The following is a 13,523-nucleotide window of genomic DNA, read 5'->3' on the forward strand; positions in this document are numbered from 1 at the left end:
GTTTTGAATACTTTTTAGGTAGTTAGTAGTTACTTTGCGAGTTTTAGACTAGGAATGCTGCTTTATGGTTGTTTGAGGTCTTTTTTGTAGGCTGCAGGTTGTCATGTGCATGTCTTGGGTTATCGGAGCCAAAAATAGAAACCTATTTAACATGTAGAGTGGGATGTGTACAGTATAGGACTACAATGTGACATTTAATGTAATAAATTCAGATGCTACACAGAACACTGATGGTGTACTTATAATGCTATCATATAAAAAGTTATGTTGGGTTAGTTATGTCAGTGGTTCTCAAACTGTGGTACGGCTACCACTGGTGGTACGCAGACTCCTAGTGGTCTCCAAGATTTTTTATATAAAGATGACATTTTATATCAGCCAATAGGCCTACTAGGCTAGTTTAACTGTATGGAACATAAGCAAATGGTTGACAAGCTAAGCTGTGATGGCAAGCAAAGCAAAATGAAGCAAACATGATGGATCAAAAACATTCATGGAATCATAGGTCCAAACAGAAACTATTTAAAAGAGGAGTGTGGTGAATATGTCGAGCAGAAACTGAAGTTGGTGACAGTGAGCCCAGCACAACTGACTAGTGAAGCTTCCATGGCACCTGCCAGTAACAAACGACACAAAACAGTATGTACAATATACAATACGTGAAACTGGCCTACGCTAAATTGTATTTTAATGCCCTTAATAATGGTACTTGGAGAGACAATTGTTTTCTGAGGTGGTACTCATTGTGAAAAGTTTGAAAACCACTGAGTTATGTTATTAAAAGTAAAAGCCTTTTTCTTGTGAGTGCCAGAGCATGACTCCTTTTAACCTGTTTAACTGGTATGGTACTCTGCCAAGGCCTGTATTGTTTGACAGCAGTCTGCTTGCTTTCTTTTGGCCTCTGCAACTCCCCCAGATGAGCCGATGACTTCAGACGAAGACTGTTTGTCACACCCTCCTCTCTTGGTAACCCAAATGGTTGATCTTGTCACGTCAACTTCCTCCCCATGTGACCGCATCCTGCTGTTGTATCTCTCAGCGTGTCTTTGTTGTATGTATGACGGAGCATGAGTTAGCTATGCTATGTGCCATTTTTAGACTTCACGCCCACATATGGCGAGCTCAAATGCGTGGGCGCCATCATGATGGGTGGGCGTTTTTTTTTTTTTTTCAAACAAGTTCCTTGTTTCTATTTTTAACCTATTCAGTTTCCTCTCCGCAACGTCATGATCGTTCTTTCTTTCTTTCTTCCTCTCTGTTGATCTTTTTTTTTCTGTTCTCGTGAGGGGACTTTTTTTTCTGGTTTAATTGTTTCTCTGTGATTGTCCTGAAGCCACACAAACCCTGCCGGCACAAATCTTTTTGATGACGGTTGGAGTGTAGTTGTGCCCCGTCACTCTGGTTATTTCCATGATGATGTGTTGTGCCGCTCCAGTGACTCGCTTATGTCTCTCCTGCCATTAGGCCTCCATTTAGAGTCTCACCGTCAGCAGCAGTCATTGCTTTCACTTGCAGATATCAGGCAGCTATGAGCTCAAGCAAGCGTGTCAGAGTTACAGCAAGGATGAATAGGGATACTTTGTCTCCATGTTGGCCTTTAACCCTTAAAGGTGTAGATTCTTGAACATTTTAAGTTCCGCAACAATTGAAGGTTCTAAAATTCTATGTTGAATTCAATGAACCCAGATATGCTTTAGAATGTTAATTTCCCAACATTCCCGTCACACCGGTGTGACGGTACTCCTTTAAGGGTTAATTGGCCAGCTACATATCTAACTAATATATTATCTCATAGCAAATGTTTCATGGTCATATAAAGTGTGTGTATAGGGTCCTGTTTGCATCCATATGCTTGATGTACCGTGCATCACACTTGGATGATATGATGATGAGAGAGAGAGAGCTTATATGGTCAGTGAGCCAGGGGAGGCCTTGCTGAATGCTGGAGGATCAGATGTCACATTTGGCAAGTGCAGGAATTGATCGGCTTAACAAAGGACTCATGCTGTGCTCCATTAGCGTGCTGCTGTCATCTCTCTGTCTGTCTCTCTCTCTCTCTCTCTCTCTCTCTCTCTCACTCTCACTCTCACTCTCTCTTTTCAACTCCCTCCTGTAGTTTTGTCTCTTCTACTCTGTCTCTCTCATTCGCTCAGTCATTTTCTCTCTTCCTACTGAAGTACATTTTTAAGAGGTACGCCACTGTGCATTTGTTCACTTGGTTAAAGATGTTGGCATGTCACACTAAGACGTGCCATTGAATCACCTGTGTTCTGAATCAGAAAGCAAATAGGACAGGCAGTGCCTTGGCAGATACCGGACAAACTCCTCATGATGCACCTGCTCTCGGTTCTGTCTTCGGCCCTCGGCCCTCATGTACCTTTTGCGGTGTGCTCAGGTGTAGATCCTCATTGAGGCCGTACTCAATGACCTCCTAGTCCTGTTCAGGCTGTGTGTCCTGGTGTGTTCAGCCGCCTTCGACGTGTGTGTCAGGATAGACACATGACATGACACACTTTCGCTGAGCCGCCTGGATCAGGTAGATGGTAGAAACATATGGATAGGTCCCAATCAGGGTTGAGAGGTTTTCCGAAATGAGACCTCGCTCCTGAAGTGCCCTTTTCTTCCTTAAAAAGAACAATCTGGTCAGTTTTGAAATGTGAAATAGTCACTGAAATATTTTTACGAGCCTCTTTTTCCATTTCAGATAGTTTTTTTAAATATATTTTTATTTTATAGCTTTCTTCCACAGTTTATGGGAAACCAGTGCAGAAATAACCCAACTGTGTTCCTGACTGCAAACTCCCCAGTTGTAGATTATGATATTTCACTCCACGAAAATGTGATATGTACATTTAAACAATTTAAACAACAACAGATGACTCAATGCCACTATATAATATGGCAGTAATCTGGTTGCAAGCACATGCACAGACAAGCTATAAATCTTCCCAACTATGGTATTATTTGTGATAAAGTAAACCAAAGCGGAAAAAAACTACTATTCTTATTGACAAGTGAAGATAATTGTTCTTCCACCAAGTGTCTGGCTTATAGCATGTGGCCATTCCAGCATGTGAGCTAGTTAGCAGGTTAGCAGTGCTACCAGCTCATGCCACTGTCACAATCACTTTATAACTAGGGTTTTTGGTATGATAATGAAATCATTGTAGTACTGCCTTGTTAAAAGTATAAAGATGTCTTAATGTGTGACTATGTTGGTATTCTTGAACTATATAAATACTTGTTGCATGTGTGCGTGAGTGAGTGCATGCATGTGTGTGTGTACGTGTGTGTGTGTGTGTGTGTATGTGTGTGCGTACGTACGTGAGTGTACGTGTGTGTGTGTGAGAGAGAGAGAGAGAGAGAGAGGAAGACCACGTGGCTAAGGGGTCTCCTTCTGGTGGGTTTTCCCTCTTTTTTTTTTTTTTGGTGGACTGTTTTCGTTCCAGCCCCCTGGCTCTGTCAGCCCTCCCCACCCCTGGCCTGCTTCCCCCGGCGAGCGAGCGTCGGGTGGCGACGCAGGTCCAGACAAAGAGGGCCTGTATGGCCCCGGCCTGGTAGAACAAGCCTCCTCTAACATCCACTGGGCCCACCTCATAGATGGGGGAAATAACACTGGGCTGAGGCAGGGAGGGCTCCACGGGCAGCGCAGCACAACAACAAGTCGCCCCGACATTCACAAAGTCACTCCCAAGAAAACAAGCCCCACAAGTGTTTTTTTCAGCCCCGTCCCACCGATGGGTTTTTCCACCCGTGGCGATAGGAAAATGAGCGGCCTCAGGCCTCAGAATAGAAACCGCTGGGTGTGGGGCAAACACCGGCCGGCTGCCTTTTTCCCAGGCTTGGATCTCACTACTTCTGATAAGGTCGGCATGACTGTTATCAGGTCGGTGTGTGTGTGTGTGTGTGTGTGTGTGTGTGTGTGTGTGTGTGTGTGTGTGTGTGTGTGTGTGTGTGTGTGTCGTGCATTGGATGTATAATAGGGAACAGTTGTCCCTGCCTAGGTCTGTCAGCACGCCGCTTTGGTCTTTGATCGTTTCCTCTGGCTGTGACCAGTGGTTAACCCTGTTTGCACAAACTGCATCTGTCTGTCTGTGTGTGTGTGTGTGTGTGTGTGTGTGTGTGTGTGTGTGTGTGTGTGTGTGTGTGTGTTGGACGGCAAATCAGTGGTTATGAAAGCAGATATGATAATAACCGCTAATGAATGGGAGTCATTTGGAGGTGAAACAGACGGTGGAGAATGTCACGGAGGACCCCTGCTGCTGTGTCCTCGGCTGTCTGCATCAGTGCTTGGCCACCTTCACCTGCATGAAGGACCCCTTGACCGGGCCCTTGGGCTGCCCACACATCTGCCTGTGGCAGCTGCTGATGTGGTGGCGGAGGGCTTGTTGCCGTGGCAAGGCCTGTTGGCTGGAAATGGACCTGCCCAAAGCTCACGGCTGTTTGAGTTTGATCAGCGCCAGCGGACCACAGAATAATAAATGAATATTAAGTAGGCTAAGTATTAAGTATAATGTAAATATTAAAGGTGGTGTAAGCCAGAAAAGAGCACGTTTTTTACTGCGCATGCTTCCTCTGAAGCTCACCTCTCTCCACTGGCCACGAGGCCTGGTCATCCTAGCTATCAGAGTCAGGTGACCCGGTCACTCATGAAGGCATGTGGTTTGTCCCGGTAGTCCTCTTGCGTCACAGCCCCTTTCACGGCACTGAGCGGCGGAGCAGAGCAACGAATCCGGCTCTTTTTCCTGTCATTTCATCCCATCCAGGAACAGTGCCAGTTGCTTTTTTCCCCCTCTCTCGTCTCTCTTCCTCTGGAGAGCGGAGCCCGGCCTGTGGGGCGAAACTCAGTTCATTCCCAGCTGTGGGACTTCTTCAATACGGTTCTGACTCATTTCCGAAGACCATTCAGTGTCATTTGCGCAACATCATGTGTGAGAAATCTGTGGAAAACTCTAATGCACTCTCCCTCTCTTTCCCTCTCTTCCCCCTTTCTCTCTCTCTCTCTCTTCCCCCTTTCTCTCTCTCTTTCTCTCTTCCTCTTTGCTCTGCCTCTCTGTCGCTCTTCTCTTTGTCTGACTCTTAGGAGCCACTCCCTGAAGCCCGCACCATGAAAACAGCTGAGAAATAAGCACAAGCAGCACAGGTAAGACACTTCTGATCGAGAAAGCGTGCACACACACACAAACACATACACACACACACAAACACATACATACATACACACACACGCACACACACACACACACACACACACACAAACACATACACATACACACACACAAACACATACACATACACATATACACACACACACACACACACACATACATATTCACTCATACGCACAGACATAAACACACTTAGTGTAGAAGTGCCTCCGTGGAGACTGAGATCTAAATCGCAGGTGTCGTTTGAGATCCCTGCAGATGGTGGTGAATGTCTGTTCCAGCTTTTATATTGCATGTTTTATGATCATTTCTGTCAAAAGGCATCAATAGTGTTCTTATGAATGCACCATATGTCCTCCAGAGAGAGAGGAGGGGATTGAGGGAAACATAGAGAGAGAGAAGATTGGGGGGGGGGGGTTGAGGGAAACCGAGAGAGAGATAGAGGGGGGGGTCGAGCAGAGAGAGAAAGAGAAAAAGTAGAGGGGGGGATTTGAGGGAGACAGAGAGACAGAGAGAGGCAAAGATCTGGGAGGCGTCGGAGCTGCAAGGGGAAAAGTAAGGCTTGTCTTTCTTCCCATGACAAGAGGGAGCGGGCGAGATCACACGTGTATCCGTGTGTGGCAGCTCTCCCGTCAGTCATCCCAACAGAGCCTGTGTTGTCTCACAGCCTTAGTGGGGAGACAGAAAACAAAGGAGACTGTGCATGAGTGTGTGTATGTGAGTGTTGTGGACGGTAGTGTGAATTCCACTTCCAGGGATGTTACAGTATGGGGAGGTGTGTGTGTGTGTGTGTGTGTGTTGGTGCGTTGGTGGGGGGTGGGGGGGCTTCAGGGGCTCCTAAGAGCTGGCTGCTGCCTGACACAAAGATCACATTCTCCCCTGACACAATGTGACCAGTGGCAACAGGGCAACACAATGCCCTTCCGCACAAAACAGAGCTGAAGGTTACTACGAACAACACACTCATTCAGCATGGTTGATAGAGAGAGAGAGAGAGAGAGAGAGAGAGAGAGAGAGAGAGACAGAGAGAGAGAGAGAGAAGAGAGAGAAAGAGAGAGAGAGAAGAGAGAGACTGCATGTGAAAAAGCAGGAGATATGGGAAGTTGAGGCAAACAAGTAAGCGATGGACATGAAGATCTTGAGAGGGAGAAGTGGAGAAGGAGTGAAAGAGTAGTCATAAGAGAATAAAGTCCCCCCCCCACTACTGTTGATACACACACACACACACACACATGTCTGCTCCACATTTGAGCTCAGATCTTTCTCCCGCGCACTTGCCGAGAGACTGTAAAGGAGAAAAACGACCATTTCCTCCCACACTTCTCTCAGGAGCCAGCCGACTGTGTGTGTGTGTGTGTTTATCATATTCCAGATTATAATACACAACACACACATAGTATAATATACACACACGCACACACACTGTAGACATACACACTGTATACACTCACACAACAGAGATAAAAAGACACACATGTCACACGCCAGTACTCAGTATGAATGATTACTCCTGTGATTCATAGCCGTGTGAGTGTCAGTGCTGCTCTGCTGTTGTGTCATCTTATATCTTATACTGTTGCTGTTCTCTCCATGGGTATTTTTTGTTTATTAAGGAGAGGCATGTCTTTTACAATTAAAAAGAAAAGGTTCCTCATACAGTAGTTGCTGAAACTGCATGCATATTTTGCATATCACAAGTTCACTAGTTAGTGTTCTTGTGGGCCTTCTGAGCTCTGATTGTACAGTAGGTAAGAATCATTTTCTCTGCATTTTCTTAGTTCTCTCATTTCCTTTCCCTCTCACTCTTGTTACTCTTTCTATATCTTTTTTTGCTATCTCTCTTTACTTCTGTCTATATTGCCGCATTTCTCTTTTCTCTTTCTATCGGCCCTTTTGTCTTGTCTCTCTCTCTCTCTCTCTCTCTATTTCTCTCTCTCGCTCTCTCTCACTCTCTCTCTGATTATTCTTTTCTAGAGCTCTGCATTTGTAGTTTCCTCCTGTGTTACTTTGTATCTCCGTACCGTCCTTCCAGAAACACCGCTGGAGTGAAATGAACCATTTTTATGGGCTCAATACTGGCTAACAGTTAAATCTCTGAAGTTAGCATGGACGTTAGACAGAGGGAAAACTAGTCTACTGAAAACTATGTGTGATGCTGTTGTTCCCCTAATGGAAGTTGATAAGCCCATCAAAGTCACAGGCAGGTGGAAAAAAAAAAAAACGTTCTTCTAAACACAGAAAGCAGAGAATTATGATTCCACAGCAAGTCTGACTTTCACATTCTCGTCTGGACCTTTCCAGACGGTTCATCTTGTTATCACAGAAAGCAAGAATCAGGATTCCAGAGAAAAGTGATTCCATTGGAAAGTGACTTTCACATTCTGGTCTGGACGTTTACAGGCGGTTTGTTTCAAGTGGTTGCTTCCTGCCACTTCCCCCTCTGACGGGGAGAAAACCAGGTGAACATCAATGGAAGACTGTGTTTCCACTACCGTTCTCTCCGCCAGCGCGCAGGAGTGGGCGAAGGCCATCGAGCGCCTGGTGCCCTCCGCTGGAGTCCGTTTTCTGGGAAAGCCCCGTCCAGAGTGTGTTTGCTTGCGAGGTGGCCGTTTCGCCACGTTACATCACTGCCTCTGCCTCTGTTTGCTCTGAAGGCACAGCGTGACAGTGTGCCCCAGAAACGTGGGGGATTTCCTTCTCTCCTTCTCCCTCTCTCTTTCTCTCTCTCTCTCCCTCTCCCTTACTCTTTCTCTCTCCTCCTCTCTCTCTCTCTCTCTCTCTCTCCCGCTCCCTCTCTCTTTCTCTCTCCCTCTCCCTCTCTCTCTCTCTCCCTCTCCCTCTCTCTCTCTCTCCCTCTCCTCTATCTCTCTTTCCCTCTCTCTCCCTCGACTTTCTCTCAGATTCCCTTCTCCTGCCTTATCTATCCTATCACCCTCCTTTTCTCTTTCTTTCCCTCTCTCTGTCTGTTTTTCTCTTTGTGTCCTCGCTCTTTCCTGCCTTCACTCTCTCTCCCTCTCCCTATCTATCTCTTCTCTCTCTCTCTCTCTCTCTTTCATTCCTCTCCCTAATCTGTCCCTCCGTCTCTCTCACCCGTCTGTGACTGTGATGTCTCAAAGTCCTCTGACAGGTTGTGCGTGCTTCACGGATTCCCCTGATGGTCACTCCTGTGACTCGGGCAGCCCTGGAAGGATGACTCGGTGTGAGCTCCCGCAGACTCTGAGCAGCGGTTTGAGTGTTGACGCCGGCCGGGCTCGGTCAGTCTGCTCGAGGGAACTGTGTGCCACACCAGCCTGGCTATTCGGTCACCCTCACAACTTCAAAAGAGTGGCTTTTAAAAAAGGAAGGAAAAGACAGGAAAGGAAAATGTCCCTGTTGCGGCCCTCTACAAGCCAGTGCACCCTGTGCAGATCAGCGCTTTTAAAAGGTGCGTTGCTTAATCAGCTCAGCTCTCTAAGGGTGAATTCAAGGTGATTCCTGCCTGTTCCTCCCCTGCTGTCACACATGCCGGCCATGACGGGGTACAGTGGCCGCTTTGTCATGTCCATTTCTGAGGGGCCGCAGTGAATCCTGCACTTTCCCTCGCATTTTTCTTTCGGACTGGCCACAGATTGCCCATAAGCCCCTTTGGCGCAGCGCCAAGCGTCATTCCCCAACGCATCGAACACTCAAGCACTGTCTTTTCAGTGTGGTGAGTCGCCGTCCAAGCACAAGAGAGCCCGTTGACTGTGCTGACGGTGGATGAATGGGAGGGAGGGATGGAGGGAGAGAGGGAGGGAGGGATGGATGGAGGAAAAGAGAGCGAGGGGGAGAGAGAGAGATGTAGAAGGGGTTCCTCCCTCTTGTGTAATGCCAGCTGTGATCTGTTAGAGTCCAGCGGGACTGGACCATATGCAGCTTTTCGCTTCGGAGGAACTCGGACGACTCAGAGTCATTTTTTTGCATCTTCATAACTGAGGAATAAGGAGATGTGTGTCCAGCAGAGAGGGCAGGGTTAGTGGAATGCAGGGCTTCCTGCTCCATGTGTTTGACTAATGTGTTTTTAAGTGAGATTCAACCGGCCCTGCCTGATCAGCGCGGGGAGGGGCCTGGTGATGTCACTGGCCAGATATGGGACTCTGGTTTCAGTGGTGGAGGAGGAACAGCAGGGATTAACGCATCATGCATGAGGTCATCAGAAAGAGTGTGTGTGTGTGTGTGTGTGTGATGTGTGTTTGTGTGTGTTAATGTATGTGTTTATGTGTGTGTGAGAGAGAGTGTGTGTGTGTGTGTGTGTGTGCGCGAGGGAGCGAGCCTGGGTTAGAATCCACTGGGACAGACCACATCTTTCTTTCCTGATGGACTAAACATGAGCATGTGGATGGGTTTGGGAGAGGCGGGTGTTTTTATTGAAACAAAGGCAGCCACACTAGCAGCAGTGGGCTCTCTGCCCCCATAATGCCCTATACAAATCTAGAAGACCCCCTATAATTAGGAATGGGGGTCTTCTAGGTGTTTCTTCCAGAGTCGCAATTGATACATTTGTATAACTCTCCATGTTGTTCTTCTCTCTGCATTTTGTCCATTTCTCTAACATTCATGCCATATCCTCCCCCTTTTTCTTTCTCTCTCTTTCCTGTCGCTCTCTTACCGACTCTCTCTCTCTCTCTCTCTCTCTCTCTCTCTCTCTCTCAAATACACCCACTCGTATACAAACATTCATATCCGCTGTGTGTCTCAGTAGCTCTCATTCCCCTGGAGAGCAGGACTTTACGCGGTAATAGGCAGGTAATGCAAATTTCTCTCTAACACACGGACTGGTACCATTCAGGCGTTGTTACACTCTATGTTCGTATGGTTGTCACAAAAGTGTAGACAAGGATCAGGTTCTACTGTTACTTTCTTTCTTAGAAGTCTTCCTGTTATGTGTTTGTATGACAGTGAGTGTGAGTGAGTGAGTGAGTGGGTAAAGGGTGTGTGTGTGTGTGTGTGTGTGTGTGTGTAGGCTTGTGTTAGACCCCGGCATTTGAACTGGACCAGATAACAATGTTTGCAGTGCACTCACACATGTTAGATATTTGAGTACGCTGTGACCGTACAATCACCTCATAATGACCATTCAGCGGACGGCCGCACTTAACCTCTCTAGTCGTCATGATTGAAAATGGTTGCTGGTTATCCGTGGTGTGTTTTGTCAGGTAGGCGATGTTGGAGTAAATATTTGTGTGTGTAGGCACCAGAGAGCCAGATTAGGTGGCAATCAGAGAGTGGAGCAGTCCTTTAGGAATGTGTGAATCACAACCTTCCACTCTCACTTGGGTGTAAATCATGTCTGGGACTGTAAGGTTTTCACTATGGCTGCCTTTGATCCAACACGTGTGTGTGTGTGTGTGTGTGTGTGTGTGTGTGTGTGTTTCTGTGTCTGTCTGTGTCTGTGTGTTTGTGTAGGTTGTTGGAGGAATCCACTGCCTCAGTGAGACTAATTGGAAACTAGCCAACACAGACATGGTGACACTTTAGGAGAATGACTGAATGTGATCATACATGGGGCCACTTTCTGAGCCACCTCATAACTGGTTCCATGAGTTCTGATTGCATTAACATTTTTTTTTTTATCAAAAGTGACATAAAAAATGAGGATTAACTAGTTTGGAAGATCATGAAAAAGCGCCTACTGGTGATTAAAGTTCCCCATAAAACAATTGTGGCCCAATATCAATGAGAATGTGCCAGAACAGCAGTTCTTAGGAACACTGCCCAGCAATATTGCTCAAATAGTAGCCTTGTGTATCATCAGCCTAATCCGACAATAGACTTCACTTGGGCAATTTGGCATGTCTGATAGTCCAAGGCACACACATACACACACACACACACACACACAGACACACACACACACACACACACACACACACACACACACACACACACACAATCACAGCTAAAGGAGCACCAACATAGTGAACAAATGCAACTTTTTGGCTGTTAGGTGGCATTGTCTAAAGCACTCTTTTGCGCTCTCTTCAGTTTCTCTCTCACACACACACACGCATACACACTCATACACACACACACAAGTACACACTTACTTTCACACTGGTCCACACACGTACACACACACACACACACACACACACACACACACACACACACACACACACACACACACACACACACACACACACACACACACACACATACACACAGAGCTCTCTTCCTGGTGTGTGGGCGTTTTATGCCTCTCTGCGCTGCGGCACTGTGAATGCCAGCGGAGAGATGATTGACAGTTGTATGATTGCGGAGGCGAGCGCGTCTCGGCACACTGGCACCTGATTGGCTAATTTGCTCGGCTTAGCATGAATGGGAAAAGAACTGCTTCTCATTCAGGTCCTAACTTACAGTAGCAAGACGCTCTTTTACTAACAGAGCTGCGGCTTCAATGATTCAGCCTTGCCTCGGACTTTGTGTCCAGGACTACTCAAACATGGATGGCAGGAGGTATGTTTTACTGACGTGTTTTCTTTGCCTTTCCCTTTTTTCTTGTTTGTTTGTTAATTGTTCTTGTTTTCCCCTGCGTGTGCGTCTTGGCAAAGCTGGTGTTACTCGTAAGTTGAGTGGGAAAATATTTGTGACGTCCTCGAGGAGTGACACACATGCAGCTTTTTGGCCTGACGAAAGAAAATCTCTCGTCTTGTCTCGTCTCGCCAGGGAAACTGAAAGTTGTGGAGTGAAACAAAGCAAAAGAGCTTGAGAAACAGAAATCGATCTCCGGTGTGCAGCAGTGTCTGACTGGTGGCTGACGCTGGAAAGAAGTTGATCTGTTGTCCAGTTGCTTACTTCCCTAATGTTACAGAGAGGCAGGGAGTGTTGCCATCACTTCTTATCAAATGTCTCAAACATTCTCAGCTTGCTTCTTGCACGTTTCAGACTTTCTTGGGGAGAAATGTACAAAGCTCTTCTCTCTGCCGTCATTTTATTGCAGAGTAGGCTACCTCTCTAAACTCCTGCAAGTTAACACACACACACACATGCACACATGCGTGGCAGCAGGAACCGATGGTTACTTCTCTGGCTGGCAGTTTCCTGACAGGTTCTGTGTGTGTGTGTGTATGTGTGTGTGTGTGTGTGTGTGTGTGTTAGTGTGTGTTAGTGTGTGTGTGTGTCGGTGTGTGTGTGTCGGTGTGTGTGTGTCGGTGTGTGTGTGTGTCGGGTGTGTGTGGGTGTAGATGCAGCTGTCGGACCGGCATCAGCCCCCCTGTACCATCTGCTTTCAGCTCTAGTGCTTAAAAGGAATCGCTCAGACGTTTTTTTTACCGACGACAGCCCACGGTACAGGGAAAGAATCTGTCTTTATGGCTTTCCACCCCTCAGCTGCAAATCTGGTTAGCCTCATCGAGCCTCATAGAGAGCGAGGGGGGAAGAAAGTCTCCAGGTTGGACTTCTCTGCCTGTGTCTGCTGTGCGAGGCATTTTCTCTGTATATATAGATATATTGCCTATATCTGTGCCTTGTTTCCTTGGCGTCCTCCGCAGTGCTTGTTCTCTCTCTCTCGTTTATCTAAATTAAATGTCATTGGGGGATTTTGCGAGGCTTTTTGGAAAGCCGTGCGGTTTGGGTCTTAAAATGGGGCATCTCTTTCTCTCTCTCTCTCTCTCGCTCCCGGTTGGTAATTCAATTACACTCTCACTCTCCTGATGACGAGGGGAGCAGCAGAATATCTGAGCTTGCGGTTTTGAGTCAGAGTCAACTCCCTCACATCTTCGTCTCACTCTGGAATGTGTGTGTGTGTGTGAGTGTGTGTGTGTGTGTGTGTGTGTGTGTGTGTGTGTGTGTGTGTGTGTGTGTGTGTGAGAGAGAGAGAGTGTGAGTGAGTGAGTGTGTGTGTGAGTGTGTGTAAGTGTGTGTGAGTGTGTGTGAGTGTGTGTAAGTGTGTGTAAGTGTGTGTAAGTGTGTGTAAGTGTGTGTTAGTGTGTGTTAGTGTGTGAGAGTGTGTGTGTGAGTGTGTGTGTGTGTCTGTGTGTGTCTGTGTGCCATGGAATGTAGGTTTCAAGCAGTAAAGTGTGTGCATTTGCACTCGTGTGTGAAGCTCTGTGGTGCCTGTGTATGTTCCTGGGGGTCTGGGTGTGTGACAAGTGTATCTGTAGGGCTCTCCTCATTACAGAAGTGGTGGTAAGTGGTTTAGTGTGTGAAGACTTATGAGGTGTGATAATGTCAGCTTAGACCATGTGAAAGTCATATAGCCAGTACTGTATACCAGGGGGCCTCTTGTCCAAGGCATCACTTGTGAAACTCAGTGTAATGGAGCTTCCTGCCCTTCACTAGCCTCAGCTGGGCCTTGTGGTAAGATTTGTCATGTGGATGCTTCTGATTAGAATTTAA

At 46.9% G+C, this 13,523-nt stretch overlaps 1 protein-coding gene across 3 annotated transcripts in view; it reads left to right on the forward strand.

Annotated features, from left to right (window-relative positions):
- Positions 1-13,523, forward strand: part of LOC125305474 (transcription factor HIVEP3) — a 78,644-nt gene that overhangs the window by 39,807 nt on the left and 25,314 nt on the right. For 2 of the 3 annotated variants that reach the window (XM_048260207.1, XM_048260208.1), the window contains one exon: positions 5,084-5,143. The gene's annotated coding sequence lies outside the window, so the exon portion shown is untranslated. Of the gene's footprint in view, positions 1-5,083; positions 5,144-11,531; positions 11,643-13,523 lie in introns of those variants that run through there. The other variant, XM_048260209.1, reaches the window with a different exon arrangement.

Source organism: Alosa alosa, chromosome 13 (assembly GCF_017589495.1).
Source record: "Alosa alosa isolate M-15738 ecotype Scorff River chromosome 13, AALO_Geno_1.1, whole genome shotgun sequence".
Taxonomy (NCBI): domain Eukaryota; kingdom Metazoa; phylum Chordata; class Actinopteri; order Clupeiformes; family Clupeidae; genus Alosa; species Alosa alosa.